At 33.2% G+C, this 12,905-nt stretch overlaps 1 non-coding gene across 1 annotated transcript; it reads right to left on the minus strand.

Moving 5' to 3' along the window:
• Positions 1 to 11,518: 11,518 nt before the first annotated feature.
• Positions 11,519 to 11,625, minus strand: LOC133833291 (small nucleolar RNA R71). Its single transcript, XR_009892682.1, has one exon. It is a non-coding gene; the product is annotated as a small nucleolar RNA R71 (small nucleolar RNA).
• Positions 11,626 to 12,905: the final 1,280 nt, after the last annotated feature.

The raw sequence follows: 12,905 nt of genomic DNA on the forward strand, positions 1-12,905 counted from the left end.
TTCTTCAGTACAGATTGCAAAAATACAAGAATTCTTTCAAATGCCAGCACTTCTCTCTCTAGAATACTCAGACCCAAATTTTCCCAAAAAGTCTCCAAAGAAGCAGCCTTTCTAATCCCATAAGCCATATATTTATAGGCTTAGGATCATACATCTGATATCCCCTAGAATCGGGATATTTTATTATATTTATTACATTTAAATTACAAAAAACATTCAAAATGTAACAAAACTCCCAATTTGTGGGAAGAATGAGAGATTCCCGCGTGTGCCAAGACCGGTTCTTGTTGAAGCTGTTTCTGGGAATCTTGACTTAGTCCTCCTCTATCTGGTCGACCCATATCTCCTACTGACCACTCATGCAAGTGCTGGTCGGACACATGCATGCTGGAAATATGCAAGTGCTGGTAGGACAAGCATTTGCTGGTCGGACATGTGCATGGTGGTAGGACATGTGCATGCTGGTAGGACATGCACTCCTTTCCTCTAACATGGCACTCTCTTCTAGCATGCCATGTCTCTCCTCTAACATGGCACTTTCCTCTAGCATGCCATGTCTCTCCTCTAACATGGCACTCTCCTCTAGCATGCCATTTCTTTATTTGGACAACCATGCACTTGCTAGACATATGCATAAAGACCACATTCTTGGGGTCTCCTCGGACCAAGGTCCCTTGGGCTCTCCTCGGACCACTCTCTTGGGTTCTCCTCGGACCAAGGTCCCTTGGGGTCTCCTCGGACCAAGGTCCCTTGGGCTCTCCTCAGACTACTCTCTTGGGTTCTCCTCGGACCAAGGTCCCTTGGGCTCTCCTCGGACCAAGGTCCCTTCGGCTCTCCTCGGACCAAGGTCCGACCTCACCTTGGCCTTTCATCGGACCAAGGTCCGACCGGGCACTTGGACTACTCCTCGGATGTACTTGGCTTGGACGTGACACTCTCAAGCAGTCAAAACTCTTCATCAATCTACCGGGTCACTTTATCACAACTCTGAGGAGTCAATGTATTTATTGACTATTTAATGTGTCTTTTACGGACCATGTACTGCCATTTTTCACCTCTATTGCCACGTCATCAATCTCCATTTTTGGGGATAACATTTAGTTTAAACTTTTGTAAAATCAAAACAAAGTGTTATGCTAAGTTCGGTCATACGAACAGATGTTATAATATTACCAAATATTATAATATCAAAACGAAATGCTTTACACCGCGAGCAGTTACTGCTCGGGTGTAATTAATAAATTAAAAGGAAGGCTGCCTTTAGCAGCAAAATTGTCTCAACATTACGAACCGTAGTTTGTATGTTCCAGTTACAAATATAAATATATATATATATATTAATCACTAAGCAGTAGGAGGATCTGGCTAGGATTGATGGTCGACTGTGGTCCCCGCATCCTCATCGGTGCCTTCAATGTCAGTCGCCAGGGAGATTTCAGGAGATTCCTGAGCTTTCTTTTCCTCTTCTAGGCGAGCAACACACTTTGCCAGTTCATCTTGCTTTATCTACTCTAGAAGATAGTCAAAGTTTGCATCTGGATTGTTTTCCTAGAACAAGTAGAAGCAGTTGAAGGTCGCTCCTTTGAACTTCTCCAGATTGCAAGAGTTGGTTTCCTCGAGCAATTCAACTCACCCCTCCAGCTCAGCGGCTTCCTTTCGGCTGATCACCATGTCATCTTGAAGTTTGGTTGCCTCTTTGAAGTTAATCTCTGAATCCTCCTTAAACTTGTCTTTGACGGTGTTAACTTTGGCCACCATTTCTTGGCACTTCTTCAGCTCCTCGCTCAGACAGACAACCTTCTCCTCGTATGCTTTGATCTCCTCTGCATGTTTTGCTTCGGTCTCCTCAGCATGGCGCCAGCTGTGGCCTATGGTCAGGATACCCTGCAAACAGAAAAGAAAAGTAAACCAGTTAGGGGCAATTAGAGAAAATGTTGCTCGATTAAAGAAGAAACACCCTTACACTGAGGACTTCAGACAGTCCATGGCTGATGATCTGGCTGTTCTTTAGCGGAGGGAGATGCGAAAAAGCTTCCTGGCTACGCCGGTGCTTCGATAGCCTTTGCAGCTTCTCGTGGGTGGTGTTGTAGGCACCACTCAGTAGGCCGTTGGCTGAGGGTCTCCCCGCCTGCTCGAGGGGAAGGCTATTGCGAGGAGGAGGAGGAGATGTCATGGTCCCGGAAGGAGTGGGCACTAGAGGGTCCTCTGTTTGAGCTTTTTTCTTGGAGGGATCACTGCTGCTCTCCCCAGGGTGCCTCTTGCTCGCTTTCTTTTTGCTCGCAAGAGCTTCGGCATTTTTGTATATGTCAAAGGCTTCCTCAGAAGGCATGACTACAAGACAAAAACAAACGATTAGACAATGTAATTTAAATGAGTAAGGGAAATTCTAAGTAATATACCCGAGCTATTATTACTGGTCGATACATTATTTATAGAACTACAGCTACACTCACTCTCTGCCTCGAAGAAGTCTGAATTAAAATTATTGGTCGTAAATTTAAAGTTGTCATCCTTATCAAATAAATGAAAAAGGATGGGCAAGCTATCTAAGAGTGAGAAGTCAATACCGTTCTTGTCAGAAGACTCAAGTACAGGGTTGGTATACTCTGGTAGTTTTTTCTTGCCCCTCCCATGTTGGGCAAGGGCAGCAGTAGCCCGAGGGTTACTAGATGGTTCCCGGATGGTCACTCCCATTGCTCATTGCCTCGAGGGTTGTGACACATCCTGTTGCTGCTCGGGGATTTCCTCTCCAGTGGCACTCCCCGCGGTGGACTCCCTCACTTCTTGGTGAGGTGCCAAAAGGCCGACCAGCCTTGGATTGCTCTCGGTAACCAGCTCCTTGATGCTCTTTTCAATATTCCTCATGCTGGCCAGAGATGCGACCATCATCTCCATCTCTGGAGTAGGGTCTAGTCGGTACCATGGACCTAGACACAACATCAATGTTCTAAGGACGGTGAAGGAAAAACCAATAAAAAGAAATGACTAGAGATTGAGAAATTTACCTCCTTGTTTGAAGGCCAGGTTTTCGGCGACTAGGTCTGTCGTAAGGAAGTACTCTTGGAAGTACTTTCCTACGTTGGATTTGTAAGTAACGTCACTCAGGAATATGCGAGCAGATTCCTGGTGACAGAAGTGGAAAAACCCCATGTTGTTCTGGTTGGGGTTGGACTTGAGATCAAACAGATAGTTGATCTCGTGTGGTGTAGGCACAAGCCATTTTTTTGTGGTTATAAAGGATATAGAGTGTTGATAACACTCTATATCCATTGGAGGTTATTTTGAAGGGGGCGACCTCGATGTAATTGGCCACTCCTTGAAAAAATTCGTGCAGGGGCAAGATCACCCCTGCCTCAATGTGAAACCTCAACCAGGCGCGTTTGCCCTTTGTTCGAATGTAGGCTTGACTAAGGTAACCCTAGGAAGACTGTACTTCTTGAGGTATTTTGTCACCGTCCTAGCTGATATGACACTAGGAGGTGCGACATACCAATGAACTTCTACTCGAGGGCCATCGTGAGGCCGGGCTTTGGGTTGAATATATGGTGGTGGAAAATTTATAGGCTGAGGATCTTTTGAAGGATCCTCGGTGCGAGAGGCAGGTTGGTTAGAAGGCGAATAAGTCGTTTTCCTTTTTCTGCGAGCAGTGTACTTCACACAAACCATATTTGGTTGGCTGGTCGGGGGGATTTATTGTGAAGATGGAAAGTCAGAGAAAGGAAATGGCAGTTGTTCTTGATCTTCGAACAGCAACGCGAGAAGATCGTCGTATATTGGCCTCTCACCTCCCCAAGGATCGTGCATGAATATATGAGAAGAGTAAAGGGGAAGTGAGAATCTACGACCAATAGATAGAAGAAGCGGAAAAATATGGATAACGTTGCTCGTGTATCAAAGTTAAGCTTTCATACGACCAGTAGCATCCTAATATAAACACTACAAACATGCGAGCAGTTTGGAAAAACGGATCAAAAAGTGGAAGTGAAAAGTTTTTTTGAGAAAACTTTTCGACTCCGAAAACAGGCAGGAAAACCCCAGTTTTTACGAAACAGTAAAATCGAATTTTCACTTCAATTTCGGGCCCTAAAACAATACTCATATTTCCCACATTAATTTCTAAGCCTCACCTAATGTTTTTTACTACCTAAAATTCCTATTCTGTCATGTTTTTGCATATGAGCCCGATTACCCAAAGTTTTTTCTCAAGAACATTAAAAACCCAAACTAGAAAACTTACAAAATGTATTCCAGATTGTATATAACAGAGAAGATGAGTTCAAAAACTTACTTGGATTGCAGTTTTCAGAGAAATCACAAAGGTTGTTGCTCGGAGCTGATTGAACGTGTCTCGGATCGCCAAAGCTTTCTGGGTTTGTCTTGGGAAGTTCTTCTAGGTTCTTGAGGAGAGAGAAGGATACAGTAAAAAGTAATAAGTGGGAAAGGAGATATATTTATACAGATCGTGGTGCAGTTAAAGAGGTAATGATGGGGGTAAGTTTTTGATGCATGGGAAATCGTATTTGCCATCGAAATATTTTTGGGAAACTGTAAAGATCATGATTTTTTACTTTTCCAAAAATGTGCTGACAGGTGTGACCGGTCAGACGAATAGCTGGTTGAGTAAGTTTATTAGATGCTGGTCACAGTAAAATAAACTTGGGGGCAAATGTTTACCCAAAAATGATTCACCTGGTGACATGGCAAGATTAGTATGCACGTGGGATTCGTGTGACAAGTTAAGTAGTTACATTCTGGTCGACCATCGAATAGAAGATAATTCACTCGACAAAAGGCATATTTCATGGGTAACCAAGCTGGTCGCAGTATATCAGATACTGTCTATTAATATGTGATCTCCCATTTATGTAATAATTATAATTTCTATTATTATTTGATATACACTTGTATTAAATGTAATCAAGGCCCATCGGCCCATAAGGATATCCTTGAGCCTATAAATAAGACTCAAAGGGTTCATGAGGAGGATCTTAGGGGATCTTAAGAGAGAATTATTATTTTTACGCAATACCTTGTATCTTTTGTTGAACTTGTGAAACTCAGTAAACCCTAGTTTACTAATTGCAAGTTTTCATTACATTAATAATAATACTAAGTAGACGTAGGTCATTACCATCTTTGGGCCCGGACCACTATAAATCTTTGTATCATTTATCTTTTTGGCTTGAATTCATCTCATTTCTGTCGTTTTACTTGACTTTGTGTTGTTGACCAAACCAAGGGTCAACGCATATATTATTAATAGGAACATTACCACAAAATCAGCATTAGGCAGAGAATTCTAAGCTTCTGTGACTTTATTTTTAAAAAAAACTTCATCGATCCCAACAACAGAAATACTGACCTTCCAAGTTTTTTTTAAATAAACTTGGTCGACCCCGAAAACACAAACACACAACTTTGGCTTTTTCTAAAATAAACTTGACCGACCACAACTAGAAAATACAGAGTTGTGGTATTTTTAAAAAAATAAAATAAAACTTGATACCCAACCACAAGAAGGGAGCTCCATGCAAGAACATTTCAAAAATGTATATAGACAAAATAATGTATACATAAACAAACTCGCTCAACCAAAAAACAGAAAAAGAGTTCAAATCAGAGATTATACCTTGATGAAGTCGACAAGAAACTTGTCATTGTTGCTTCTAGTTGATGAAGAAGAGGCACTCTATGGGTCTTGAAAGTTAATGAAGAGGTACTCCCTTAATTTTCAGGGTTTCTGGTAAATGAAGAAGAGGGACTATGTGGCTCTTTTAGAAGAAAACAAATGGGTATGGGAGTTTGAACATTAGAAGAAGAGAAGTGGGTTTGAACTAGGCGTGTGAATAAGGTTTTCAGTGTCAGTTTTTTTTTATTGATTGAAGGGAAGTAATTGGTTGACACCTGTAAAAAAATTGACAAAATTAAATACCCTTGGCAATTACTTTTAAAATTTATAAAAGTAAAAATTGATTCTAGCCATTGATGCCAAATCATATTAAAAAACTGAATGTTACCGTTTATTAGAAGAGCAGGACTTTAGACGACCCCATATATATGTATATATACTAGGTAGAAACATTATTTATAAATTTTAATAAAAATTGGTTCACTGTTTTAAAATATATATATATAATAGAATGAATTATAGTTCTATAGTATATATAAATATTTATATCAATAATCTCTACATAAGAATAGAAAAATTCATAATGTAGACAGTAGTATACATGCATCAATTATAGTTTCTAATATATTTCACAATGTCCTTTGGTGAATTTGATTAAGAAAAAAAGCTTCAATCACTTGATAAAAAACAAACTATCACACAAATTTATAAAATAAAAAATGATATGTATGCATTTATTAATTTTAAATAAATATGATTTAATTATTTAAATTATCATAAAATATCTTTAAAATATCATATTTTAATTAATTAATTAATTAATTTTTTATTAAGTTTATGTTTATTCTAGTTTTTGAATTTAACAGTGACAACAAGACATTATGTATTATATGTTTAATATAATATTAATATTATACATGGATTTTAAATTTAAATTTGTCGCTAGTTGATAGTAAATTATATTATATTATATATTTAATATGATATCTTATTCAAATACGTGAAATTTAAGTTTAATTAAATTTTATTTAAGTTATAAAACATATGGTTTTATTATTTTTAAATTATTATCATTGTAAAATATCTAAAAATATTTCTTATATTTAATTTGTTTAATTATTTATTTATTTAATTTTATCTAAGTTTAAGTCATGTTTACAATCTACCGTTAAATATAAGAATATTTTGTTAAATATAAGAATATTCTATTAAAGTTAATGGAAAAAAATAAAAAACTGTTAAAATACAAAATTTCCGTTATCTACACATTTTTTATATAGAAGAGATATTAACATCATACCCTATTATTAACATTCATATTTCAATTTTTACAATAAAATGGACTAAGTAAAAATATTTCTATTTAACAATTTTTTTCCAACAACATGTTCATATATTTTTAAAATATTAATTTTTTTTAGAATTATTTATTTTATTTAATTAAAAATAATTATAAAAAATATGTATCTATAGTAAATGACTCTCCATTTTAACAGTAATTCAAATACTTTTTTTTTAATAAAAGTAATTCAAATACTTATAATACTTTCTAATAGAAGTTAAACCATTTTACGAAATAAATTAGAAGAAATAAATAATACTTAGAAAATTTAAGGCAATAACCTATATATTTTTAATTTAAATATAGAGTAAATGACGGCTAAGATACTGTATGTTTTCAAAATGTTGCACTTTTATACTCAATATTTTTTTTTGCAATAAATATACTCAATGTCTTCAAAATATTACACTTTTATACCTAAAATTTTATTTTTTTTGCGGTAAATATACCTAATATTTTTAAAATGTTGCACTTTTATAACTATTTTTAAAATTATTTTGAAAAATAATAAGAAAGTGAAGGAAAAATATAGGATTTTAATTATTTTTAAAACTTTAAATTATTTTCACTTTCAAAATAATAAAAAAATTAAAATTAGTAAAATTAATCAAAATAATTAAACTTATATTTTTCCTTTACTTTTTTTAACAAAAAAACTTATATTTTAAATTGATGAAAATATATAACTTTTTATTAATTTTAATAAAATATTTATTAATGCTTAATTTAAAATAGTTATTTTGAGAAAGAATAAGAAAGAGCAAATAATTTAAAATTTAAAAATAATTAAAATCCTATATCTTTCCTTCATTTTCTTACTATTTATCAAAATAATATAAAATAGGTCTAAAAGTGCAACATTTTAAAAATATTTAGTATATTTGCTGGCAAGAAAAAGTTTGGATTTAAAAGTGCAAAATTTTAAAGATATTGAGTATATTTACCGCCATAAAAAAGATTAGGTATAAAAGTGCAACTTTTTTAAAACATTGGGTATTTTAGCCGCCATTTACCCTTAAATATATATATTTATTACTCTTTCAATATTATACACATAAATGTATGTATATAAATAAATTTACTTATTTGGTACCCTATACTTTTGCAAAGTATCATTTTTGTACTATATTTTTTCAATGATGCTCATATAGTACTCTGGATTTTAAAATCATACATACTTGATACCCTAGACTCAGCTTTGATAAATTAAATTTTGTTAATATGATCAAATTGTCATCAGTTATATATAATTAAGTAATTAAATTTGAATTTAGAACTCATATAATTGAAAGCAATTTGATTAAATTAGTAAAATTTTATTAATTAAATTTGAGTTTATGGTACTGACAAACTCTACAAAATAAAGTTATTTTACCACTTTTTTATGTTAATTGTTGCTTAGTCTTTGATTTTTTAAGTAACATATTAAGTTTTTAAGTAATTTTGAATGTATTAGTCTTATTGTAATTTTTTAGATTTTCTATTATAATATGTTGCAGTTTAATTATTTAAAATTAGTATTGTTAGATTAAAAATTTAAAATGTGATTTTATTGAACTTAATTGCTAAAGTAAGTTAAATTTTAATTAAATATTTTCATGGACTTAATATGATTTATTTTTTAAAATATTTGATTATAATTTAATGTTTATTTATTTTGTAGGATGTTCTTTGCATTTTTTTATGCTTGAAAATAAAGAAGAAAAGAGGAAAGAAAAGTGGTATTTTTTAAATTAAAAAGGAAGCCCAATACCAAAAGCCCTTGCTGCCAACAGCCAGGGCCAAAGCCTCCAGCCTTCCCTGCTGCTCTACGGCCCACCAGTCTGCCCCTTCAACAGCCCAGGCGGTCCAACACCCTTCCCAGCCTACCCCCAGGTCTGCACCACCGAAGCTTCTCAGGCCCAACACGCACCAGCCTGCCACCTTCGGCCCATTCCATTCCTCAGCTACCACAGCCGCCTGCCCAACCACCAACAACCCTCTTGAGCCCACAATGTATTTTTGTCCCCTATGTCCAAAAATGCCAACTTTTTACCCAATTTTTCCACATATTTCACCACAAAAATCATCATTACACCTTTTATTATACCTTTACATGCCATATTTACTTTGTTTATTAATTTAATCAATTTAATTAATTTAAGTTGATTATTTTAATGCTCTCATTTTGGCTATAAATATGGAATTTCAAGACCATTTTAGGAAGCTTAATTTTTGGGTAACCATCATATTTTCTATCTACCATTCTCTCTTCCATTTTGGTGTTTTTCAAGAGCATTTTCAATTATGTATTTTATTTATTTTGTAATTTCTATTATAGTTATGTGCTTCTAATCTTTTTCATAAGATTATTAAGATCATGATGAAGCAACTTTTAACTAGATAATATTTATGTTGTATGTTGATTTCCTTTGTACTGCAACAAAGTTTATGGATTTTTCTTCTTCATATATGTCTTTCATCTTTAATATTTCATATTTTGGATTGTTAGATAACATTCCACTTTGTTCTTCATTTTGCAAAACATAATATTCTTTGTGTAAGATGTGTCATTAAATTGTACACATCCAATGCTTAGAACAAAAATATTATCTTTGGCCTTATAAATAATGTTATTTGAATTTTTTTTTTTTGTTTCATTAGGTTGATTCACATTAAATACTTTAAAATTATATTTTATTGAAAAGTGAAGAAAAATCGTATCTTTTTAGAAATAATTTGTTCTTAAAAGTATAAATCTATTTGGAAAATTATAGTTTGACTTATTTTAACTATCACTAAAACTTGGGAATCAATATACTAATAAGTATTATTAAACTTACATGTTGTGGATTCTAGTATCTTAATAATCTTTCCATTTAACACTTATTTTCAAATCATTATTGGTTTATTTTTATTATCTTAAATAGATTTATTTTAAATCTTTTATTTTATGTTCATGACATTAAATCTCATCAATCTTTGGAGCTAGGTTATAATTTATTAATTTTAGTTTAAAATAGTTTTCTTTTTTATTTTAGAGAACTCCTTTGGGTTCGATCTCATACTTACATGAACACTATACTTCATATGCGATTCGTGCTTCGTGAGTTATAAATTTTTAAAACATACTCATTTTGGATCCATCAAGTTTTTGGTGCCATTTCCGGGGAGTTGCAAGAAAAGAAATGAAATTTATCTCAAGGTTGGTGAATTCTACTACTAGATATTTTACTTTTTGCACTTAAAAAAAATTATATATTTAAAACTATAAAAACTAGAAAAAAAAAAGATAAAAAGAAAATTTGGGACGGTTCTACCACCCATAAAAAAAAACTTACTTATATATTTATATTTATTGTTTTTTTTAGTTGACGGCACTTGTGCCTCCTATCAATCTATCTTTTTAATTTTTATAGTTGATGGCACATGTGCCTCCTAATTTTGTTGTAATTTTGCTATAGTTTTTATTCATTCTATTTCTTTGTTAATTGACAACACTTGTGCCTCCTAACATTTGTTGTAATTTTCTTTATTTATCTTGTTATTTTTATTTTATTTTTGCCAGTTACTAGTTGATGGCAATTCTGCCTCCTAGTTAGTTGATGATAGTTTTGCCTCCTAGTCTTTTATCTTATGTTTTAGTTGATGGCACTTGTGCCTCCTAGTTTTACCTTATTTTTGTTATGGTTGATGGCATGTTATGCCTCCCTACTCTTGCCTAATTTTTATAGTCTTATTTAATTTTACCTTATCTTTCTTTGTCTTTTATCATAATAGTGTGTAATTGTGAAAAATACTTGAAAAAAAAAAAGAAACCTAAATCTTGTCCTTTCACCATAAGCAATTTTTGCTTAAAGGAATATTGAACAAAATTCTCAATCTGCCTCTACTAATTAACCTCGGGGAGTTGTTAATAGTGTGCGAGTAAGTGGAATCAAATAGGCCTGGGGACAAGTGAACCATAAAAATTATATTGTTGTGAAATCTATAAAAAAAAAAAATCTAAGTATGCTCTGTGGTTGTGGTTTTTATTGATCTTCCACATTAGAAAATTGTTTGTTTGAGATTATCTATGTTGCTTTGTGAAAATTGTATGCATCATTGAGAACGTAGCTCTAAAAATCGATTGGTAAAAAGACGTTTATCTTTGTTTGAAATTGAAAGTGTTAGTAAAAATTGGAGCATCATGGAACCAATTGCTAATCCTGCTGATGAAATTGTTGTGCCTGAAGAAACTTTGCTTGAATATTTTGCACCTATTTCATCTAATGCTCCTTCATGTATTGTTCTTCCAACCAATTCTGCTACCCATTTTGAGCTTAAACCATCAATCATTCAATTGTTGTCATCTTTTTATGGGTTAGATAGAGATGATCCTTACATGCATGTCAAAGATTTCTTATAAATTTGCTCAACATTTAAATTTCAAAACTTTTCTAATGAGTCGGTCAAACTAAGATTTTTCCCTTTTTCATTAAAAGACAAATCAAAAACTTGGTTAAATTCCCTTCGCACGGGGTCTATAACTACATGGGATCAACTTTATAATAAATTCTTGCTGAAATAAATTAAGGAGAGAAATCTCCGAGTTTTTTCAAAAAGATACTGAAGAGTTTTATGAATGTCGGGAAAGATTTAAAATTTTATTATTAAAATGTCATCATCATGGTTTTGAAAAATGGAGACTTGTAAAATATTTTTATGATATTTTGACTCCCTCTAATCGTCAAATGATTCAATCTATGCATACCGAATTTTTTTTAAATTTCAAGGATAAGAGGCTTGGGACGCCCTTGAAGATTTATTTGTTAATTCACAACAATGGAATTATTTTGATCCTAGGTCTAGGTCAACTAATTCACCATAAAGAGGAGGAAGGTATGAAGTAAAAGATGAATTAGATTTAAGAACATCCTTAGACAAATTAGCGAGAAAATTAGAAGCTTTAGCCATAAGCCAAACTATAAATTCTCCAATACAACCAAGAAAATATGTTTGTTCTATATGTTCTAGTCCTTGCCATAATGCCCAATCATGTCCTTCCTACCAAGAAGCCTTTTCTGAGGAGGCCAATGCTCTTCATGCTTATGGGAAAACAAATGATAGCCAATTTTCATCCACCTACAATCCCAATTGGAGAAACCATCCAAACTTTTCATGGAGACAAAACCAACCTCAAATGAATCAAGGGCACCAATACAACACGCAAAACCAAACTCATGCCCCACAAAATCAACCATATCTTCAACAAAGGAAACCTTCCTTAGAAGATACTTTACAATAATTTATGCAATCCACTCAACAAATCCTACAAAATCAGTCTCAATCAATTACCAAAATCGAGACACAAGTAGGAAAACTCGCCACTGCTTTAGATGATATAGAAAAAGGAACATTCCCTAGTCAATCTATCCCTAATCCAAAAGGTCAATATGAGATAGGAAAGTCTAGTCATAATGGAGAAGTCAAATCAATTTTAACTCTTAGGTCTGGAAAGAACATTGTCAAACTCGATTACATACTCGAGGTTGAAAAAGAAAAAGAAAAGAGTCAGCATTCTAGTTCTAATGCCAATGACTCTTCAAACAAGGAAACTCTAATCAATCATTTCATTCCAAAAGCCCCATTCCCACAAAGATTACTTCCAATTAAAAAAAGGCGGCCAATATAATGACATCTTAGAAGTTTTTAAACAAGTTAGTATCAATATCCCTTTATTAGATGCCATTAAACAAATTCCTGCCTACTCTAAATTTTTAAAGGGTCTTTGTATTGTTAAAAGAAATACTAATGTTCCTAAAAAGGCGTTTTTAACTAAACAAGCTAGTTCCATTATTCAATATAAGAGTCTTGTTAAATATAAATGTTGACCTGTGAAATTGGCCAACGGTTGTATGTACAATATACGACACCTTTTTAACGGAATAAGTAATATAAATGACAGAATACGAT

Source organism: Humulus lupulus, chromosome 4, assembly GCF_963169125.1.
Source record: "Humulus lupulus chromosome 4, drHumLupu1.1, whole genome shotgun sequence".
Classification (NCBI taxonomy): Eukaryota; Viridiplantae; Streptophyta; class Magnoliopsida; order Rosales; family Cannabaceae; genus Humulus; species Humulus lupulus.